This window comes from Balaenoptera ricei, chromosome 5, assembly GCF_028023285.1.
Source record: "Balaenoptera ricei isolate mBalRic1 chromosome 5, mBalRic1.hap2, whole genome shotgun sequence".
Lineage (NCBI taxonomy): Eukaryota > Metazoa > Chordata > Mammalia > Artiodactyla > Balaenopteridae > Balaenoptera > Balaenoptera ricei.
This window is the reverse complement of record NC_082643.1, coordinates 133,130,953-133,155,763: the sequence shown is the minus strand read 5'-3', so window position 1 is coordinate 133,155,763 and position 24,811 is coordinate 133,130,953. Positions and strand designations below refer to the sequence as shown.

The window sequence follows — 24,811 nt, the reverse complement described above, 5'->3', positions numbered from 1 at the left end:
GGCATGCTTACCGCCTATTGTAAATGATTCACGTACCCTAAGCTCAGACTTCCTCTGCTATAATGCAACTCAGTTTTTGGATGGCCCTCTTCACATTAACCTGTAGGAATTAGGGCCTGAGGAACTCATACAAACAGCTATTGCTGTTAGTAATCAACTGTCTTCTGTCTCTGACCCAAGACTCTTGTCAGCAACCCTGAAACTGTGGCAGGCTAACATCTTAGCTTGAAAATAGGGCAAAATCAGACTCTTCACAGTTCCTGATGATTATACACATGCATTGGTCATTTTTTAGTTCCTTAATATATAATGAGAATGTGTATACTTAGCAGTTGACCAAACATTCTCATTGGTTCCTTGACCTGTAGAGTAAGAGCTATTGTAGTGGAAATGACCAATTGGAGGTCCATAAACAGAGCATCTCCCACCCTGGCCACAATGATAAACCTCTGCCTTCTAAATACATCCCATATATGATCATCTGTCAATATTTCCACTAATAATATCGTGATCCAGCCATGCTCACAAGCCTAGATTCCTATAACAGAATCCTAATGCTGGTGTCATTGATTCTACTCTTGTCCCCCAAATCAGGTAAGAGTAAGTTCAGAAAACAAAACTACTGTAAGGAGGAAAGAATTTAATATGATGAACTATTTGGTTACATATTATTATTGGAAAGGCAGAAGGAGCAGGTTATGCCTCTCATATACACTCACAAAATGGTACAAAACCATCCCGTGACTGGAGCTACTACCACTGAGGTCATGAGTGTAGCTATGCTTTTCAAGGTCTGAAATTATTACTGCCTTAGGGAAATCTCTGACACCAGCAAACTGGGGAACAGGAACTGAAGCTTGGATTCAGGGATTTGGTGTCAGATCAAGAAGTTTTCTCTCCTGCTATTTTTCTTTAAACCCAGAGGACCTCAGGATTAGAGCTCTTTTCAAAAATCCCACAACTTTGTTGGATCTACCAAATCCAGGAACCATAGGAGTTAGTTAGTTAGTTAGTTAGTTAGTCCACATCACTTCCTCCTTCCACATAAAGTGTTTAATTGACAGAACCTTCTTTATATCCAGAACCTTACTTAAAAAAGAGTCTGTAAAAAATAAACTTAGCTTTCCAACCCTGGCACATAGACAGCAGATACAGCACAGTTTTGAGAGAGTCCATTCCAATTCCTACTACAATACCCCTACAATACTCTTTCTACCCAACCACCTGAGTGATATCATTCCACCAAATAATACCCAAAGCCTTACCATTGCATGCAAATTAAAACCTATAATTCTTATTGTGGTTTAAAGTTTGCTTCATGATCTGGTCCCATTCTTCCTTCCTCTCCTACTTCCCCCCTTTTCTACATTACACTTCACCCATACTGACCTTCTTTCTTCTCTGTCCACTCTAGATTCTTTCTCCTTATGCTGTAATCTCCTTGGAATTTTCCACTCCATGTTTTGTGTACTGAACGAATTGAATTGGGTTTTAGCTCCAATGACACCCCCTACAAGAAGCTTTTCTTTTACACTCCAATCTAAAGTACTATCTCCTTTTGCCATGCCAGTCACTATTCAGAATGTCATTCTGTATTATTTTCATGATAGCAATTTTGTCATAGGAATGACAGCACTTGATTGTAGAAAACCAACAAAAACAATGAAAGAAGTTATCTTAATATAAAGACTTTTAAAAAATTTTCTGTACAAAAGAAGCTATACAGACAGAGCAGAGAACAGATCAGTACATTGTATTTAGATAACCTTCCTAAGCCCTTAAACTCCAGCACATTCTATGAGTGTTTACCTTCACTCACTTGGAAATGAAGGCAATTTGACTGGAGGAGAAGAAATAAGCTTCAGGCATGCTTGAAGTTCTTTCCTGCAATCCACATCACCAACACCTTTGAGTCAATATTTTTACAGAACCACCTTGCCAGTTTTATCATTGTTTATCTTTCTAAAATGTTACTTATATTTTGTATACCTATCTCTTCTACTAGGATACATTATGTGTGCTACTCAGGAAGGGGCAGGTATTATATTTAATTAAACAAATCTAAATATTCCACATTTCTTTGGGAATTGAAGGATCTATCTCCCTCGTTTTTCCTGTAGTAAAGTACAGTCAATTGACTCACACAGGTTGCTGTGTGTTTATTGTAGCCATCCTCATAGTACTAGTACCACTTCAGCATCATTATGGCCCTAAGGCCAATCACAAACTCGTCTCTGTTTATTGTGTTGTTCTTCTGCCCCTACTTTCAGTGCCGGTGGTAACCCTTTCAGCTAGACCTGTTTCACCAACTTCTGATACACACACATAAGAAATTTGCAATTTCTTGTGAAAATAAAGCAATCCAGATATGCTTTGGTTCTCTTGGCCAAAAATAGAATTAGCTAAAAACCAAGAACATATATATGTATATCTAGTATTTATATATACATATATACATATATATTAATATAGTATGTTATATATATCTTCAGGATTTAGGGCTATAAACAAAGAGTTCTTTAACTTAACACAAAAAGCACTAGCCATAACAGCAAAAATTGCTAAATTTGACCTCAAGAAAACTAGGAAAAAAAGTGCATTAAAGATTGGGAGAAGATATTTGCAAACCACATATCTGACAAAAGACTTGTATCTAGACCGTAGAAAGGACTCTCAAAACTCAACAGTAAAAACAAACAAACAAAAAAAAGTCAATTAGAAAATGGGCAGAAGACATGAGGAGAAATTTCACTGAAGAGGATATATGGATGCCAAAAAGTGCATGAAAAAGATATTCACTTTCATTAGGCGTTAAGAAAATGGAAATCAAAACCACAAGGATGTATCACTACACATCTATTAAAATGGCTAAAATTTTTAATATATGATAATAACGAATGCCAGCATGGATACAATGAAACTGTGTCAATCACACTTTGCTGTTTGGAATATAAAATGATATAGACATTCTGAAAAAGAGTTTGCCAGTTTCTTAAAAAAACTTAAAATACAACTACCATACAGCCCAGAAATTACACTCTTGGGAATTTTAGCCCAGAAAAAAATAAAAATTTGTGTTCACATAAAAACCTGTACATGTATGTTTATAGCAACTGTATTCACATTGTCAGAAAACAGACAACCCAGATGCTCTCCAATGGGTGAATGGCTAAACAAACTGGTACTTCCATACCATAGAATAGCACTCAGAAATCATCAAAAAATGAACTATTGATACTTACAACTATTGATACATCTCCACAGAATGATTCTGGGTGAAAAAAGCCAGTCCCCAAAGGCTACATACTATATGAATCTGTTAGTATAACACTCTTGAAATGACAAACTATAGAAATGGAGAACATTTCCTATAAATAAGTAAGAAAATATCAGTCACATCCGACAAGGAGGTACAGACTTGAAGAAAATTAAAATCAGACAGTTTGCAAACGAAAGAGCTTTAAAAATCTCTAACTTTGTGTAAGGTAAAACAAAGCATAAAGCATTTTGTTGGTATATAGCAATTATGAACAATTTGTGTCAATCACTATAATTTGGATTGATAGTAATAATAATCAAAGTATTAATATTAAGAGGTAAGATTTTCCCCCTGTTGTATAATACATAAAAATGTTGATTACATAAAATGTTATACAATAAAGGAAGTGCATTTTTCCTGCAGTATTAGTGAAGCAGTATCTGAAAATTTATTTTCCCACTGAAGTACTTTCTAAGTAAATAGAAGATTTTCAAAATGAAATTATCTTAACACCATGTTATAGTAGAAAACCTAAGATATGCTAGTAAATTAGTTTCATAAAGTAGTCTGTTCATTCAGAAACTTAGATCCCTGCCTAGTAAAAATATAGTTACTTCAGAAAGCACATTTACTTATGCAAGTTACTACCACATGTAATGAAGCTCACTGTAACAGTAATATGCTAAATGGTACCCATTAATGTCTCGTTATGTAGAAGCTTATTTTAGAAGAGCTTCTAATCTCTTTTAGGACTCAGGAATAGGACACAGAAAATTTCATTTTCAGTACTGACCTAAAGTTGCCAAACTTAAGATAAGTCCTCATTATCAGCACAATCAATTTTTTAAAAGAAATGAACTAATTGTCAGCTTTGGGACCAAATCTTAACAGAGACAAACTATTAAATATTTTTACATACTCAGCAGTAATCTATAAACCCTCAAATAGAAATTCATTCCTCACTACTGCCATTAATTATTCCAAAATTTTAAAAATTTACATAAAATACATTTGAAGAGTGCTATAAATCAAATATTGAATTAAATGACAGAGTTTATATTCACTTTTCAAAAGAAAAGGCACAGGTAATGACCTATTATGAAAAGGCGCACGTAATGACCTATTATGAAAGACATTAGTCTTTTTTTTTCCAAGTCAAGGATTGAACTGGAACATGGAATCATCTTCCATTATCTCCATCATATAATATTTCTTGAATACTCAACTTCAATACAGTAGAAGAAGTAACAATTTCCCAGAGGTAATTTTAAAAATGGATTTATTTAGTATATTCAATATTCATTTGAAGGAAAGTTATTAAGTACCTCTGTATTAATCAGGATTCATTTGGTTGCAAATAATAGAACATCATCACAAATTAATCATTATGAAAAGATTATTTACCTCACCTGGACTCTAAAATTCAAATAAATAAAATCAAATTTCTTTCTCTCTCTTTTGTTTACCTTTGCTTGTCTTTGGTTTTCTTCAACTCTTGGTTTAATTTTTTTCTTCTGAAAATAGGCTGCTTTGATTTTCTGGAAGGGTGGACTTTCAGCAGCTCCAGTCTTAACATCCTTATGATATGAAATCTAAAAAGAAGAGAAAAATATTACCTACTAACAGTTCAGAAAATTCTGAGCAATGGGACACTTTTCCTACCTTTGGACCAAAAGCCTGTATCCCAGGTTTAGGTTCAATGAATGATAATCTGACCAGAACCACAGGTAGTGGGAGAGAAGTTCTCTAAAGGAGATGCGGTGGCGTTTTTTAGAAGAAAAGGTATGGAAAAACATGCTAAGCAGAAAAAACAAATGACCAAACAAACAAGCAAATAAATAACAAAGTTAAGTGCTCATTATCAGCACAATCAATTCTTTTAAAAGAAATGAACTAATTGTCAGCCTTGGGACCAAATCTTAACAGAGACAAATTATTAAAATACTTTTATGTACTTGGAAGTGATCTTATAAACTCTCAAATAGAAATTCGTTCCTCACTACTGCCATTAATTATTCTGAAATTTTAAATATTTACATAAAATACATTTGAAGAGTGCTATAAATCAAATATTGAATCAAATGACAGAGTTTATATTCACTCTTCAAAAGAAACAACAATTTTGCCACTCCGTAAAATTAGTTCAGTTGTCTATATAGAGTTGCATTTGGTTAGCTACATCATTTATATTTGTGTATTTGTTTGCATGTAGCAGTGGTTTTCAAGCAAAATTGTTGTCAGCATGAGCTGAGCACTTTCAATAGGAGAGGCACTCCAGATCTGGAAATCAAGAATATCAAAAGGATAATACATATTTTAGAGCATGAACATCAAAGTGTCTTCTCTAGGATTTAAGGAAACATTTTCCAAAATCTAAATTTCACAAGAGAGTGTTCTGCACACTAAAAACAGCATGAATAAGACTGAGAATTTCTGCTCACATAGTGCTTATCTATACTGTTGGTTGGATACAGAGACCAAGCAGGTAAACAAAATAAATAAGATGGGTTTTGACTGTGATGTGTTATGAACAAAAATTTTTAAAGAAATGATCTAGAAAGGAACTTGTGAATAGTATGTTGGAATTTTACTGAAGTAAAGAAAGGCTTCCCAGAGGTGAATTTTTAACTAAGACTTGATTGACGAAAAGAAGTCAGTCATGGAAGGACTCATGGAAAGAGCAGAGGGGGCAGCAAGGGAAAGCTTGAGGTTTTAAAAGCCACTGTAGTTGGTGCTCTGTGAATGAAAGGAGAGTGTTAGAAAATGCAGTCAGATAGGAGGTAAACAAAGGCTATATTATATGGACCCTTTATACTATTTAACAAACTGATTTTAATTTGGATGCAAGGAGAAACCAATGGAAGTTTTAAGTGGGGCTAGAAAAAAGGAGGTTTGGAAGGTAGTGATATGGTTCTAATTAAATTTCTAGAAGGCTAGTCTAGTGGCTGTATGAGGGCTACATTTAGTGAACAACAATGGAAGTAGGAGAAAAGTTAGTAGACTACTGTAGAAGTCTAGGAGTGAATTAGGGTGGCGAAGAAGTCAACCAAAAGAATATACTTTGAATATAGAGCTGATAGATTGACTGTGGTATTGGATTTGAGATATGAAGAAAAATTAATAAGGAATGACTTGCAGGTATTTAACCTGGGAAACTGTGTGGACAATGGTTTCATTAACTGAGATGAGAAAGACTAAGATAGCAATAGGGGTTGGGAAAAATTTTCAAGACCTTGGTTTTGGACATATAAATTTGAGCTGCATATTAAACATCTGAGTGAAAATTCTGAGTAGGAAGCTTGATAGACAAATCTGTAGCTGTAGGGAAACTTGGAGGGATGTATTATCTCTGCTGTGCATCTACAACCTAACAGTGCCCGACCCGTTGTATATACTCAATGAATATTTGCTGAGTAAAATAAATGAATGAAGAATCTACTGCCCTTACTCTTACTTTTTACTCTTCCTGTAGTCTTCTAATTAGTTCATCATTTATTCAGTATCTCCCAAGCTTATTCCACATGGGGAAGAATGATGACATAAATAGGAAATCTGAACATTTCACATACTGAAAAGAAAACTCCTTAAATAGATTCTTAAATTGAAATATTTCGTATAAATTGAAATAGCACTAATTCTTACCTACAATATGAAAATCTCTGGAATGACTAAGGAAATTTAAGTTCCTAATACTATACCTGATACGTCTTTGATAGCTATTTATCATGATAGGCTCTGCCTATGAAGAACATATGTATTCTTTTTGTGTTCATTCATCTATTCATTGATTTTTGAAAAACACTTATTGCATCTTTACCCTGCTGCATGCACTTTACTAGGCATTCAAGGGATTCCATGGGAGGATAATCCCGCTGCCTGTGCTGGAGTCTAGCCATACTATAGAAATCACAACCAGCGCTTTACATTCAATAAAGTCGCAATCATACAAAGTTTAATGGAAACATGAGGTAGGATGTTCTAGAGACTTCCTGGTTTGTTATATTTTACATGAAAGTAGTAACAGAGACTGAAAAAGGATAGTCCAGGCAAAAGAAACAGTGTGCTATCTAATTGGCATATTATAGAAAAAACTGTGGCAATACTTAAAGATACACTGAAAAGGTCAGCAGCAAGGATAAGAGAAGAGGGTAAGAAATCAAAGACAGAGAAAAGGATAAAGAAGCCATTTGAATAATCTAAGTGAACTCCCTGATCTAAGGCAGTGACACTTTGAATAAAGAGGGGCTTCCAAATTTCAGACTTTGACATTTGGGGACAGATAACACCATTCACCTGGACGTGCTGAGGGAAAAATGGAAGAGAGATTGGGACATCCACATGGGGATGTCTAGTAGGATGGGCGGATCTGGAGAAAGGTTGAAATTTAACGCATAGAGCATAGTTATATCAATGACAGTTTAAGATATGAATGTAGCTATGAAAAGCCAGCAAGAGTAAAGAGAGACTAACAGCAGAGGCAGAACCCAAGAAAAGAAAGTATACAGATAGAAGAGAAAGAGTATATATAAGAAACTGAGTGGTCATAGACAGAGATACACATATGGAAGTAACCGGATGCAGTGTCATGAAAGCCAAGAGAGGAGAGTATTTTGAGGAGAGGAGGATCAATAATGCCAGATGACACAACTGTAAGTTAAAAAGCATAACATTTAAATACATTTTGATATAGTGATGCAAGATGAAGGAGAAGAATCCAGCAATTCTTCTGCCATTGTGAGCAATGGTCAGGATTTTGCTAGGAGAGCATGCAGATTTTTGAACAATGTAATTCAAGAGAAACTCTTTGGGGAAGGTTTTAACGATAGTCAAAATAATTGAAAATTTGACACAGCAACAGAAGAGTAGAGAAATTAGAGATCTTCAGTCCACAGAAAAGATGATTTAATATAGTTCTCCAAGCCATCCTTACTTATATGAAGGACTCTTACATGGAATGTCTCCTCTGGAACACACCACTGGGAGTTAAGAAGTTAAGACCAGAATAATATTTCACTGGGAAATGCTGTATTCTAATTTGGAAGAATAGAACAAGTCTGTGACTAATGAACAGAAATACATATTTGAATTTATTTGAAATGGGAAGGGGTAGGGAGAAGTTATAAAGATACACATTATGGTACTGAAGGGAATGGCAATGTCTAATTGAGGAAAATAATGCCTTACTGAAGTATTCTGGAGGTTTCATAGTCAGAAAAATAAATATGCATGATTTTGTTTGCAGACTACCTGACTATATCTTTTTATGGAGACTAAACAGGTTTTGCTTCTAGTTATAAGAGAGTAATACTATGTTACTGTTGTATCTCCTCTAAATTTCAATTGTTGGTGCAGTTTTGTGCTTCTAGAATGAGTATGGTAAGCACAGTAAAATCTTGCTTTTTATCTTCCATTGCTTCTGAACCTGGAAGTAAGCATTAGAATAATTATTTAATATTTATTAGGTACTTTGACTTATATACTCTGGGAGCATATGAAGATTGAAACTATAGCTGAGTAACAAAAGGAAGTATAAGCCTGTTGAATTACTTTTTTAATCCAGGAAAATAACATAAATCTAAATTATCCTGGTAATTCCAAGCTTTATTAGGCAATTCTTTTTGTGATCCCATTAGTATGAAAATGGCAAAAAATAGTCTGCTTGGCTGTGTATAAAAACTATCTAGACCTTAAGTGGTAGAATAGAATATTTTAGGAATATGATTGACCTTTCATGACTAATGGTTTGTGATTTATTATTTTACCTCCCTTCCATAAAAATGGAATTTAGGAGAGTGACAGATAGTTAAAAGGAATTGAGGGTCTTTTTCCTGGCCAGATTTATGATGGACTTTACTATGCTTCCAAGGAGGAAAAGGGTATCTTCAAGGATGGTCATCTTAGGCATAAATTTAGCCATTATTGATTACATTGTCCTCTAGTTGAAATAACTAATCTTTCAGCTGATGGCAAATGGAAGTAAAATGTTCTGATTATTTCACTTTGAATTTTAAGAGGCACAGAGTCAAATTTAAACTTAGCCAGCTAAAAATAAAATAATAGAAAAAGGTGCTGCCAGCTAATGAAACAAAAATAGAAATGTTTTCATTACTTCAAAAATAATGAAAATATATTTTAGTAAGGAAGAAATCAACACTCCATTTCCCAGCATTATTTTGGAAATAGATCATAGAATGATAATGTAAGAAGACCAGATAGGAAACACAACAAACAAAAATTAAACTTTCAAAATAATTCAGTATAAGGTACATGGGAACCTCAGAAATAACTCTGTGCTTTATAAACATTTATTAATTACACAAAAAATTACCATTTTTCATTAGTGTTAGATGGAAAAAAATTAAACCCAAAACCATACATATTTTTTTTTCTTTTTTCTTTTTTTTAAATATTTTGGTCTTAAAGAAGTGAAACAGAAAATAGAAACCATTGAGTGGTTTCGTAGATCTTGTAAAGATAAATAAATCACAAAAAACTTTCTGAATAACACATAGTATGTAACTGAATATAAATCAACTGTAGCATATTATCAACTTTTCCACAAATAGCTTTTCATTATGACTATAAGAAAAATTACTGCTAATATTTTCCTCACTGGGCCTTGTGCTTTGTATTTAAAAAGAATTCAAAAGAACAATTACAAAGAAAAAATATGCCTTACTTGATGTGAGGTGTAACACTAGTTTCAATTTAGCATATCGCTTTAGAAAATTATAGAGTCAATCATTTGTTTTCAGGTCATATGACAAAAACTGCACACCACCTAAAATAGGGCTAATATATCATATACTCAATGTAACATTTGGTTAAATAGACCATTTACTCAAATCTCAGTGCCCAATTTAAAAAATCAGAATCTATAATTTCTTAATCAAATACTACTAAACAAAGTTATTTGTGAATTTTTCACAGCTGTGAAATATCAAATATGATCACAGCTCCACAGTTAAAAATAAACAGAATTTATGAAATTATTTTGATAATTGAGACCAACATACCAATATATTTTTCTTATGACTTCTTTTGCAAAAACAAAACAAAACAACATATGTAAGGAGGAATTATGAAATTGAGGCAGTTGACAATTAAAATAGGCCTTTGTGTTTTCAAATAATATGATTAACCTTAGAGAAATCTATGCTAAAAATGAAGACTACCAGTCATAAGATTTTGACCTATTACCATATGTTCCTATGAATACAGTTTATGCTATTTATAAAAAAGGAAATCACAGAGCTTTTCAATATATTTATATAAACTTTACCCTAAATTTACTCATGGAAAAAAAAAGCTTACTATTAGTCTAGAACTCTGCAAGGTGCTTAGAATAAAGAAATGCATAAAAAGTAGGTCCTCAACTTGAGTAACTGAGGATCCCATGCAGGAGATAGATGTTATAATCTTAGACTTTGTATCTCTGAATCCATCATCTACCATACCCCATCTTTCTCACTCCTATCAGGCACAGTAACCTACCTTTATTCCTCAGATACAAATACACAAAAGGCTTTCCCACTGGAGTTTCCCTGTGCCTGGGATGCTTGACATGACCAACTATTTCTCAACCTTAAGGTCTGTGGCACTAATAATTGCCTACTCAGCATGCCTATTTCCTATCTTTTTGCTTAATATTTTGTATAGAGGAAGAGATCATGTTTATTTCAAGCTAAATATAACAACAATAGTCTACAGTTTCTTAAACTCCTTTACTATTAGTGCATACATATTTCCCAGTTGTTGGCAATATAATGTAAGCAAAAATTTGTTGTACACTTTTCTGGGAAACACATTGTTTCCCAAAAAATAAAGAACAGATGTAACTATTCCTCACCTCTTTCTGCTTTGTACAGAGGTGGGATGAATGGAGATGCATCAGGTGACCATGAGGCAACAAGCTTAAAAGAGAAAGCTAAGAAGCTAAGGATAACTAAGTCATGGTAGCAACAGCCTACTTCTAGAATTCTTGAATAAGAAAAAAAAACTATATTTAAATGTCATTACTAACTGGTACAAAGCCCCAGCTAAATTTCTATGCTCAAACATAAGATTTATTCTTTAAAATTCCTTCTGCAACCAGTTATGTTAGAGTGCCTAAACCTTTTTTGTTTATTTCCAAGCATGTATATTAACATGTGATTTTCTTATTTATTTATTCGTTCACTTGTTTATTGTCTGGCTCCAATTCTGGGTGGAATGTCATCTCCATGAGGAAAGGGAGTTTGTCCTTTTGTACACCTTGCACCTTTTGTACATTTAAATCTATCAGGGAGAACACAGAGCAAGTGATCACTGCCTGAATACAGGAGACAGAGGAGAAATTTTCAAAGTGTGTATGGAGGAAAAGTATTCCATCTGAATATGGGATAAGACAAGGAGACATGAAGAGATGGCAAACAATTCTCCCTGAGTAGAGCACAGTATCCGGTGGGAGGTAGTATAAGATGAGGCTGAAAGGAATGCTTTCACATTGGAAGGAGTTTATACTTCACCTGTTATAACATGCGGAACCTCTGATTAAATTAATAAAGCAAATAATGTGATGGTTATGTACTTCTGAAAGATAAGTTTCAGGCCTGGTATATTAGAAGGGAAAGAGATGAGTTTGGTAACCAGTAAAAAAAAAAATTATTGCAGTGAGTTATGCAAAAAAGTGAAGGAAACTTCAATCAGGTTAAATTGATTGGGATGGAAGAGGATAGACATATTAAAGAGATTTGGGTCTAGAATCTATTTTAGTCATAAATTACAAGAAAAAGTTAATTTTATACAGGTATTTCAGAACAAGGAAAACTTTTGGTATAACAGTAAACTTGATTTTATTCATCTTGATTAAAGTGCCTACAGAACAGTAAGGTACCATAGGTAATAATGATTACCAGGCAATAGTTAATCCTGGATTAGGAGCTAAGATAAAGTGTCAGAAGAAGATGCAAAAATTGAAGATACAAAAATATAGTTATTAGTTAAAAATATGAAGGTGGATAGATACCTTTCAGACAGAAAATGTAGAGGAAGATAAAAAGAAGATCTAGGAGGGAACTTCGGGAAAACCCAATACTGAATAAAACAGGATTAAAAAAACATGAGATGTAGAAGTTATAAAGACCTAAGAAAATCAGAAAAGAAAAAATCTTCATAATACACTTAAAAGAATGCATTAGCATCTGGTGAGAAAATATTTTAAATGCCACCAAAATATCAAGATAGAAAACAAAATCAAAGTGCATGCTGGATTTAGTAATTAAGATGTATTTATTCTTAGAGCAACAGAAAAGTTTCTGTTAAGTATAAATGTTTTTCTACTGATCTGAGTATACATAAACAATTTACTGCTTTTGTCAAAAGAAGAGCAGCAGGAAAAGAGGAAGGGTCCACATTAGTTGGCCATCTATCCACTCTGGTAAATGTGATAGTACAGCCAAATGCAATTTAATTTAGGAGATCAGAAAATGTACTGTTTCTGGCACACACAGCTTCTGGAGTATATTATATCAATGCCTACAACACAAACTTAAATCAACAGCAGAGCTGAATATGACTACCTAGTGCAAAATAAATAGGAGACAACTTGTCAGTCATATAGCTCCATCAGGAACAATCCGCTTATTCTTTACATTTTCAGTCATTTAAAAAATAAAAAATGACAACTAATGGTGAATGTTGCTGAGCTGGGAGCAGTGGCATGCATCATCCTTTTAATATGAGAGAAAATATCCCTCTATTTAATGGGGGGTATTTCTAATTTAGAGTAACATGGTAACAGCTGATTTTGTACCTCCACATTCTATGCTCTTTTTTTGTGCACAAATGATTTGGCTCCGTCATGGCCATTTCTGACTTCTCTTGACTACTACCTATTTGGGCATCAGATGCAGTTTATCCCCACAACAAAATTCTCCAACATTCTGAGAAGAGCCTTCTTATTTGAGTGTGTCTATTGAATAATTTGTTCTTTCCAGTTTCTTTAACTTTTGGCTATAATTTAAACAGCATATAGAAAATTGCACCTGTCATAATCATAGAGTTGCTGACAAATTAAGCACACCTGAATAACCAGCACCCAGATCAAGAAATGGAATTACCCTAGCACTCCAGAATCCCTCCTGGTCCCCTTTCAGGTATTACAGAACAAAAGATAACCATGAACCTGAACTCTAACACAATATATTACTTGGCCTCTTTCGTTACTCTATAAATGTCTGATGACCAATGTACTTGGCACTTTTTCATATGCTTACTGATTGGTTATCTGGATTTCTTCTTCTATTAAGTGTCTGCTGAAACCTTTTGCCCGTATTTCCACTGGATTTATGTCTTTTTACTATTAGTTTGTAAGAGTTCTTTATTTATTTTGGATAAAAATCCTTTATTTGGATCCATGTACTGTGAAATCATCTTCCTTCTATAGGTTGCTTTTTCACCCTATGTATAGTGTCTTGTGAAGGCAGAAGTTATTATTTTTAATGCAGCACAAATTACTATTTCCACTTACCATTAGTTATGTCTAAGAAATCCTATCTACTCCAAAGTCACAAAGATACTGCATGATATTTTCTTCTAAATTATGCAATCTACAATTGACTTTTGTGTGTGATGTGAGGCAGGAGTGTATCCAGTTGACTCTACTTGTTTCAGTTTTTCCTTATGCAACATAAATGGATAGATTTTTAAAGCTGTGTATTATACAACTCATTATTTTTAAGTACCAATCTTAAACCCTTGGAACTTTCTTACAATTTTAACAAGCAAAATAATGTTGCTATAAAAGAAGACCCCTGCCATACTGAAACCTACTACAGAGAGTTAATTACAATAGAACACAGAAGATCACAAATTAAATCTGCACCCTCATTGTAAAGATCTAGGAAAGGGATACTCACACAGAAAACACTGAGCTTTGAAGGAAAGGAGTGAACAGAGACACAGAGGCTAGAAGACAGAGTAGAGAGATTTATAAAAGAGATGTATTTAGTGGAGGTTTTCAAAAGAAATCAGTCACACTATGTAATACTAAACATTCTGCTCTGTTTCCCCACCTAAACATCTTTAGTAAATCTCTAACAATGTCCACTAAATAAAGAATATTAATTTGAAAATTCATCAAGTTATTAATCAGTGTGGCAGCTCTGTTTCTCTTTCAAATCCTTGTACATATTAGAAGTGATGTCACTTAAGGTGGCCTTGTAATATATATCCCATCATGTTGTTTGCCAAGGATGTGTAGTCTGATACAATGTCTGAAAACTTAAAGAAATTTGGTGAATATGAAATGACAAATATAATATGAGGAGCAGATTTGCATAAGAGAATTTTAGCAGGCTCTCTTGTTGAACACATAATTTGGTCTACAACTCATTAGATGCCCCAGGATATTTTTATAGTAAATAATAAAAGATATCAAGTTGTACTGTTTCATGTGTATGAGCGAAATAACGTTGATGGTTTAAATTATTTGTAATACACAAACACATGAAAGAGAACTACATTCTCAAAAAAAAAAAGTCTCTGAACAACCACAGTTAACTATTAAAGGAATCAACAAATTTATCATTATTAGAGGTTTCTTTTAGATTTTAAGTATGTAGATCAATTACCACTGATGCTTAACTTGCTTCGATGGGAAAATGAAGTCAGCATTCGTTACCTATATAATTTAATAATAAACTTCATTATGCTTCTCATATTTTGCTCCATTTTAGACTTGATTTCAAACTCAAAGGATGGTTTGTCTACTATGGAGCTCACGGCAAAACTCAAACCAGAGAATATGCTCAAGAAACATATATTCCCAGCTTTTAGGAAATAATAGGTAATGAGCACACTATCCCTCTCTATACAGAGGAGAGGTTCTTCTTTAGTGGCCTTATGCTAACAGGTATCTTGTAAACACAAAAAGATGTGTTTGCTTGTTGATATAGAAGTCAATAGTTTAGAGCGCTTTTTGCTTACTAAAGTTTTTCCTATCCAAAGTAACAGTGGCTTCTTCATCATGGCTGTTTCCTGACTACGGCAGTGTAGTGTTGATATACCTACTGTACATAGACAAGACAATAGTTCCCTTAGAAACTTGGTCCTGCCGCATAGCTTTGAAAAGGGTTCCTAAAATCTCAATCAGAGATCTCTCTTTTCTTAACCCTGTCCAGGATTGTGTGAGAGATTTAATAATCTGTAATAAATTCCTTTCTGCTTAACATAGCTGGAGGGAATTTTTTTCTCTGTAATGGTAATTTGACCAATAATGTGTGTTGTGAGAATGAAATATAATGGAAATTGTTTAATACAGTGATTGGGAGATAATCAATGTTCAATAAATGTTAGTATCACAGTTATTGAGAATTCCTCAAATATGTATGAGGTATGAGAACTAAATTATTGCCAGTCATATCAGTAAACAAAGGATGTCAGAACCATCAGCCATCACATTGCAGATGCCCTGATAGTGAACCCTGAGGGAACTCAGGAAGGAAACAAGGAATGCCCACCGTCTAGCAGGCATCAGACTACAGTCACCCCTGATGGTGCAGCCTGAGGAAACTCAGGATGAGAAAACACAGGATACTGGTCCCAGATAGCTGAGGTGCACATCAAAAGAATGATTTCAGTGAGCCCAGACTCCTGCATCTTCCCATACCTAGAAAAGTGCTAACTTCCTTGAGATATCTGGTTTTCTTTTATTAATAGTAATCTTTTGATGTTCTGACTACCTGATTCTGTTGCAAATACTCCTCTATATCCTGGCCTCCTCCTTTCCTGTTTGGAGCAGTCTCTCAGAGTTAAGATAGTATCTCCAAGGCCTGAAGTCCTAAGAATGTCCGTCGACTAAAACATAACTCTCAACTTTTAGGTTGTGCTTTTTTTTTTCAGTCAACGGGTATAAACTAAGCAACTATATGAAGAACCTAGGGGCAGGACAGGAATAAAGATGTAGACCTAGAGAATGGACTTGAGGACACGGGGAGAGGGAAGGGTAAGCTGGGATGAAGTGAGAGAGTGGCATGGACATATATACACTACCACATGTAAAATAGATAGCTAGTGGGAAGCAGCAGCATAGCACAGGGAGATCAGCTCGGTGCTTTGTGACCACCTAGAGGGCTGGGATAGGGAGGGTGGGAGGGAGACGCAAGAAGGAGGGGATATGGGGATATATGTATACGTATAGCTGATTCATTTTGTTATAAAGCAGAAACTAACACATCATTGTAAAGCAATTATACTCCAATAAAGATGTTAAAAAATAAAAAAGGCAACTATAGATGAAACACTTCTGAGCAAAGTTAAACGGCAAGTAAATTCCTAGGAATTTTAGATTACCTCTGGCTATCTTTCACAATTTCTCCTTATGATCTATTGCAATTTACTCTAATCTGGGGATGGTGACCTCATCCTTACCTTCCTAGCTGAAGATTCTGATGCCCTTCTGCCTCAGTTGCAGTTCAGGGACTGTATCAAACTCCTCTGCACGGTCTCCCTTCCCGTGGAGAAGAACATGGTGGCTGCGCATGCGCGGCCTTGGGGGGGCGGAGCTCTGCTGCGGGCGGAGCTCTGGGCGATAAGAAGCTGCTGCGACCTGGAGTTCCGGAGAGCCTGCGGGCGCAACTTGAAGGGGGCGTCCCCGGCTTGGAGCTTGATCTCAGCCTCTCTCACAATGGGGGCACGGTCATCGGGTTGCTCTGGTGGAAAGTGCTGCTAGCCCCAGAGGGCCGGAAGCCCGCGCCTGCACCGGCAACACCACGTCCGCAAGCTGGTGGAGGACGCGGAACACCAGCCCAGAGACAACGTGCAGCTCATCCTCACGCAGCCAGTGGAGGAACCTGGAGTCTGGAGGTGACCTGGTCTCAGTGAAAAGAACCTGTGGGCCATAATTGACTACTTCCTCAAGGACCAGCTGTATATGCATCTCCTGAAAACGAGAAGCCGCTTCAAGAGGAGAACTTGCTGAGACGAGAAGGAAGACCAGAGAAGATCCAGACCAAGGCAGGTGAGGCGACAGTGAAATTTCTGAAACGATGTCACCTGGACGAGGGAATGAACAGTGTCAAATGGGAGCTAAACCCTGAAATAGTTGCTGGCCACTTCCTCAGAAATCTTGGTGTTGTGGTCACCCCACATGCGTTAAAGTTACCAGAAGAGCCCATCGCACAGAGGGGCGAATGCTGGTGTGAGGTGACGGTTGTGGACAAAATGTCAATCAGTTGATCTAAGAAAGAATTGGACAATTTCATTCAAGCCAAATTTGAGGATTATAACCTGGGAAGAGCATCTCAGAACGTTCTGAGAACTAACTATTCTGTCAGTTAGAAATCAAGGCACAGTTATATAAGTTTTTTGAGACAGAGGGCTGAACATCAAATGATGTATTCACAGTTTACATAATGCAGATCTAAGTGGCATCCTGGTGGGTCATGTGACCCTTTATAAGATCAAGAAGGAATGTTATCTTTTAAGGAGTTGTCTTGTTGGTGCTAGAAGAATGTTGCTCTCTTTGGTTGAGCAGGTATTCCTGACCATGGGGGAGGTTCGGTCAATTCATAATACAGATACACGATGCACAGTGGAGGGTGAAGGGAGGCCAAAGGGCAGAGAAGAAATTTTATGTTTATAATTTTCTTGTGTTGCCGTAAAATATGAATTCTATTTCACACTGTAAATGGGCTTGGCACTGTGAGGGTACCTGTGTCTGTGGTGAACTTTGAGAGGCCCAAGACCAAAAGATGTAAGTTCTGTTTAGCCCAGTAAGCTGCCAAGGGAATGGCCCCCACCAGCTCGCAGACTATCTGAACCTATTCTCCCTTCAAAACAGCAAAGCAGAATTAGAGGAGCAGTGGAGCAAAGATGGACCAGCACCACGGTATCACTCCCAGCTCTGACCAAATACGGAATTTTAGAGACCATCGGAAGACAGCAGACTAGACTGTATGTACCTATTGAATTGTCCATATTTGCCATCTTCATCTTCAACAGTTATCACATCTGGCCTTGTTGGGGCAGTCCTACTCCAGAAATACCAGGCTGTAATTTTGATAAATTGAGTATTAATAGACCAGAAGAGTCTAGATCCTATTTAGCCTCTTCCTCCATTAGAATTCATTGGAGTAAATGGTAGAGCTAGCTCATTCTCATCATCCAAACTGAATGTTTGTACCTCAAGAAAAAATGAAGAGGTGTGTTCTTTAAAAAAAAAAAAAAAAAGCTCATTTATGATCACTGGCTTTTAAACAGAGTATTGAACATATGATATACTTGATGATTGAATGAAGGATAAAACTTCTCTTTGGATGTACTCCAAGCTTACTTATCTAAGTATTGATTTCAAGGCAAAGGATGTTATTCTGCGCCATCTGATATAAAGAGAGAGTAAAATCTTCAGACCAGATGAAGACAATTCAGTCTTAGTCGGTTAACATCATAGTAGTTTTCAAAATTATGGAAAACTTGTGTGCAAGAGAAACATAGAATATGAGGTTCTGAGCCGTCAGAACTGTCTTACTCACCATTGCATCCAATGATCTTAGCTCAGGGCCTGGTATGGTGACTCGCTTAAAAATCACCATCCTTGTCATCAACATCCTAGAAACAGTAAAAACTCTACCAATTATTGTCACTTTATAGTTTGTGCATTTAACAGGGCTTGGAGAAAGGTATAAAAAACCCAAATTTACCCATGGGGCCTCTGAGGCTGAGAGATTATCCAAGGTTACAAAGTTAGAAAGTGGCAAAGCCAAACATTAAACACAGGCTAGTTTAAGAAATCTCAAGTTGTGAATAGCAGAAAGCCCCTTTAGTGTGAAATATTGTTTTTACTATGGCATTCTAGAGATGTTGCTAGTATTTGCCTTTCCCAACTATCATTTTAATCAACAACACAATGGGGATTTACTGATCCTTAGGCTTCTACAACTAAAGCTATCGTGTCTGTTCAAGTTTCTCCTCTGTTTTAAGGAAAAAAGACATCCCATAGGAATTTCCTACTTGAAGCCAATTTTCTCTCTGTGATTTAAATTAAATAATTAAATAATTGTATTTAGGAAAAAAAAAAAAAGACACTGTAGTAAGAAGTGGAGGAATGCCAGGAAAAAAAAAAACACACAAATATTTAATATATTTTTATTTTAAAATATAACATAAAAAATAGTGAACTTTTTTGATAACTGTTACATGTATGTACAATTTTCTCTATAGGATATGTGAATTATTCAGAGAATTCACAACATTTCATTAAGGGCAATTAAGTCACACTATGAAGACTTAACTTGAAAAGTTATCCAAATATCCCTTCTGTTCTCAAATCAATTTGTCTCTGCTTCTATAGAATTCCAGGAGAAAGATTACATTACTTCTCTGATTAATGCAGAACATCAATCTAAATTGAGTAGCTTCATTCATAAAGCCTTTCAATTTATATTTATTTATACTAAGTACACTAATTTATTAAACTAAGTATACTAAATGCTGGGCATGTTGCTAAACTCCTGGGATGAAAAAAAGTGAATTATTTATAGTTTCTGATATTGATAACACTGCTGTCAAACTAAACCCTGAAAATAGAAAAATCCTTCCCAAGTAATTTAGCTGAACTTGGACGAAGAACTCAAAATGCCTTCTATTTCAATATTCTGAAAAGTTTAGGCTTTAATTTGATGACAATATATAGATAAGATGGGAACTGGTATATTCAGCAAAAAAAAACAAAACAAAACACTATTCCTATAGCAATTTAAAATTCCTCTATGGTTGTTATATTAAATTGTTCATTTGTCAACCTATTGCTTTAATACGTAGGCATTATTACGTCAACAAAATAAAGTGAAGTGGTCTCCACCACAACATTTATAAAGAACATACAGATTATTACTGACAAATTATAATAGAGATAATCTACTTATACATAACTTAGCTTCATTTGTCTTCTCTAATCTCTACTTAAACTCATCTCTATGAATAAGTCTTCTCGAATAAACTTTACACAGACTCCATAAACTCTTACCTCATAAGCATATCTTGTCCTCCTCATTCTTAAGCATTTTGTATATGATTCTCAGATATCTCTGGGTTATAAACACCAGGAAGGCAAAAGTCATTCTGTGATTCATTTTCAAACCACTTCTAGGAGAAGTGGAGGAGGATCAAGTAAGATCCCGCATGCCACGCATGGCACAGCCAAAAAAAGGAAAGAAAGAAAGAAGTGTAGACATCTATTTATAGAAGTCAAAGATGTCAGAGAAAAATCAGCAGTTTGTGCCATTGAGGAGTAAAGGATGAACAGGTGTTCTCCAAACAAAAAAGTGACTCAGGATGTTCCACACAAAATGAATACCAAGTGCAAGGTGCAGAGGGGTTGAGAGAGGGTTGTTCAAGGGGAAATACAATTCAGCGTTCCTAGACTGAAAAATCTGAGGCAGACTTGGGAAAAAGGAAGGTTAAATTCATTGGTCAGAGTATGAACTGAAGTTGCTTGTATTTTATCCAGTAAAACAGTGGTGTTTAAATATTCTTTAGCTGTGAAAGTATTTTAAAATATCATTTGGCATCTTAGCTATAAAACAGATACACGTGGAACACCAGTAGTTGAAATGGTGAGCCAAATATCCAAAAAGCTTGTTGTCTAGCCTTCTATCACAGCCCCCTTGCCCAATGCACGTGGCTATATCCTCTAAGTTTAAGGAAATGATTTTGAGATAGTGGCTTTACGTTCATGCAAATAATGCCTTCAGTAAGAGGAGGCCTTGGCTCATGAGTTGGAAGTGAAGCCTGAAAGCCTCTTAAAGAGCGAACAGAAGAGCTAGAAGCCAAGGATACTCAGAGATTGAATTATGCACGGTGCTAGCTTTAGAAAGTACCTGTGGCAGAAAGCACCTGTAGCACCCAGGACAAGTTCTGTAGGGTCCAAGGTAAGACTTTAATTTTCAGATATATTGAGTTTTAGGGTTTGTCCTTAGAACCATGAGGATTTGAGGTAAAGGTCCACCTTGGTGGTTGAGTTGGGGTAAACTGAGACAAAGTGAGAGACTACACATACAAATGAATCTAGATGTGGAAGGATATAGTTTTAAGTTAGGAAAGTTTGAACATGTATATATACTGAGGGAAAAAACACTGGAGAGGAAGGCAAAGAGATGATTGATGGAGCAAGTTGTCCAAGGAGGCAGACAGGAAGAAACAGGGTTAAAAACATTGGTGACTAGATCAGCCTTGGAATTAAAGAATTTGTTTTCTCATTTGGATCTTTGACCAGACCAATGAATAGACCTCTCTGTTACCTGAGCCATCGGGGTCCTTTTCTCTTAAAGCAGCATGGGTTGACATGCTATGGCTTGTAATCACAACAGTCCTGATTAATACAAACAGTGATGTAAATTTTCCTTTTAAGATGAAAGGATGGGTGCCAATAACGTTGAGATTATGAGGCTCTTAGAAGAAGTTATAAGGTCTTTTATGATGCCTAAACTATATCTCTGAACTTGGAAGCAAGATCATCCACTGAAAGGTGTGAGTGGGGCAGGCCTGGATTTCAGGCTTGAGGACAGTAGTTATAATTTTTTTTTTTTTTTTAATAAATTTATTTATTTATTTATTTTTGGCTGCGTTGGGTCTTCGTTGCTGCACGAGGGCTTTCTCTAGTTTCAGCGAGCGGGGGCTATTCTTCGCTGCGATACGCAGGCTTCTCATTGGGTTGGCCTCTCCTTGTTGCGGAGCACGGGCTCTAGGCGCATGGGCTCCACCAGCTGTGACACGTGGGCTCAGTAGTTGTGGCGCACGGGCCTAGCTGCTCCACGGCATGCGGGATCCTCCCGGACCAGGGATCGAACCCGTGTCCCCTGCATTGGCAGGCGGATTCCCAACCACTGTGCCACCAGGAAAGTCCCAGTAGTTATAATTTAACATTTGAAAAGGAAAGGAGTGGAAACTAAAATGTAATAAGATTGCAGAGCAATATTTAGTCTATGTGATAAATGATTTGATGAAATTTAACGAACTATGGAAGACAATGTCAGTCAGATTTTTCGAATTTACTGAAAAACATTTCTCAGAAAAAACATCTCTTCTTAAATCTAGTTTTATGTTCACTTTTATATCCCTTGTCTCTTGAATTGGGAATGTATGCATACTTAATCTGCATGAACTATTTGAACTTGAAAAAATAGTTGCGTGATCTGCTATTACTGATAATTGTATACATCAAATATTAATCAGGTAAATCATGTTAGAAAGGTTTCTTATTAGAAAGGGAAAAAAAATCATTCCCCCTAATGCTTACGTTAATTCCCTTCCCTCCCTCAAGGTGTGTTTTCAGTCCCTTTTTAATTAAGAATAAATAATGAATATAATTTATCAGTGTCTTAAAGAGATCCTATTGGCCTTGATTACATGCAAATCAATTACTAATAATCTGTTTTTAAACAAAGAGCATTGCTTTTCACATCATTTCTGAAGGATAATAGATATACTTTTAGATCATTTGGTGAAATGTCTATAGATTATATGTGTGTGTGTGTGTGTGTGTGTGTGTGTGTATATATATATATATATATATATATATATATACCATGTAAAGACACATAAATATAGGTGTCTCCATATTTATATATTTGTGTATGTATACACACACACATCCACTCAACATATTTTCTATGTAAATATAGTATGTGGATATCTATATTCTAAACACAACTTTGTAAAAACATGTTTTTTTTTAAATTTCACTTTCTAATCTCATAATTCAGGAGAGTTCAAACATGTTAATGTGTGAAATAAAAATAAATTCTATACCTGTATTCATTGTACTTCCGTGTAAAAGAAAGTATACCCCTAAACAATTTTCTAGAACAGTCATACCAATAAAAAGTGTTTTATCCATATATGAAGAAAGAGAAATAAAAAGCACTTAGTTTTATTTTCATAGGTGCTATTCAAAAGATATGGTTGAAGAAACTTACTCTTCAACAGCCGCCAACTTACAAATAATTCCTTACTTAAGATGAACTTTTAAAACATGGCACTTTTTTTATAGACATAATGTCATAAATGCGTTCCCAGTTTCCCTGTATACCACATAAAGACAATTTATTCTACAAGTGGTTGAAATGGTGTATGTTGATAATAGAAAATAATTTTATGAAAGTCAATATTGTTACAAATAGAACACTCAGCTAAAGCTTCTCTATATGAATATTCAAGGCATAGTTGGACAAACTTCAAATATGGCATTCATCCATTGACATAACTAATACAAATCTGCACTATCATCTGATGTGAGGAGGAGATGGGTACACCAGTGAAGATAAGCACTATTTTTCTGAAAAAGTAAAACGTGTGTGAAAAACGGGTTTTTAAATGTGCTTCACCATTGTCATAATTATCATCATTTTGGATTCTCTTCTACCGTTAAATGCTCTTAAACTGATAAACCATTTGTATTATCTTCGTGTAGACTTAACAATCCATCTCCTTCTTTTCAATATTCTTCTCTAAAAAGTCTTCCAATAGAAAATTTCCAATTTCCAAATAGAAATTCCAATTCTTCCAAATAGAAATTTCCAAATAGAATTTCCAATTCTTCCAAATAGAAATTTCCAATTTCCAATTTCCAATAGAAAAATTCAAAAAATCATTAAGTCCATGTTAAGTGGTCTGATTAATTTTAACTTCTAGAAGATAAATCATTGCTACAAGTATGAGAACCAAGAAATATGTTTTTCAAATGTTATTGAAAGTTACTATTTAGAGAGGGACTCATTTAATGCTCCACAGTTGGTGTTTGCCCCATCACCAATGACCTAGTGAGTGATTTGGCCAAAGTTAGAACCCACATACATGGATTTCAAAGCGCTTGTCACCATTTTAATTATTACTCATCTGTCAGGCATGCAATTCTTTTAAGGTATTGCCCAAGGGTTTGCTTTTCTTATTCCTAGCAGTATACAAATGAGATCTTAGAGCTCTGTTGGCAAACTTCCGGAACAAGAAGTATATAGAATCTGTAGCACAAGATGCCTTGTAATGATTCTTCTCACTTCTTCTATAATCCATCTAAACATACATAACATACTACAATAAAAAGTAATATGGATCTTATACTTATTGTATGTTATGTTCAATAATATAAATTTCATATTAATTAAAGCATGGAATGTGCCAACAATCCTGTGTGGAAAGTTAAATCATTAGCTGCAAAGTACAAAGAAGAAAGTCACGGCGCAGATTAGTTAAGTGGTTTTTCAAAAAATCACACAGATTTGAAGTATTATAAAATGGATTTTAACCCAGACCATCTAATTTCATAACCTGAGTTTGACATGTGTATAAAATGCACTGCCTGTGGATTTCTTCTACTAGTTTGCTATACGACTTTAATTCACACTCCTCAGGGCTTAATTTTCCTCATCTGCAAAATATGTAACATGGTAAATCAACATTTCCCAAAGTACGTGCCTCAAAACTCTCCTTTTGAAATGCTAATTTTGTAGAAAAAAAAAGATATTCATAGTCAATTGTTAGGAATACTAGGCTGAATGTCCATTTGAAAATCAAGAT

General features: G+C 35.2%; 1 pseudogene; it reads left to right on the top strand.

Moving 5' to 3' along the window:
- Window positions 1-18,058, top strand: part of LOC132366290 (large ribosomal subunit protein bL9m-like) — a 35,460-nt pseudogene extending 17,402 nt beyond the window's left edge.
- The last annotated feature ends 6,753 nt before the right edge of the window (window positions 18,059-24,811 follow it).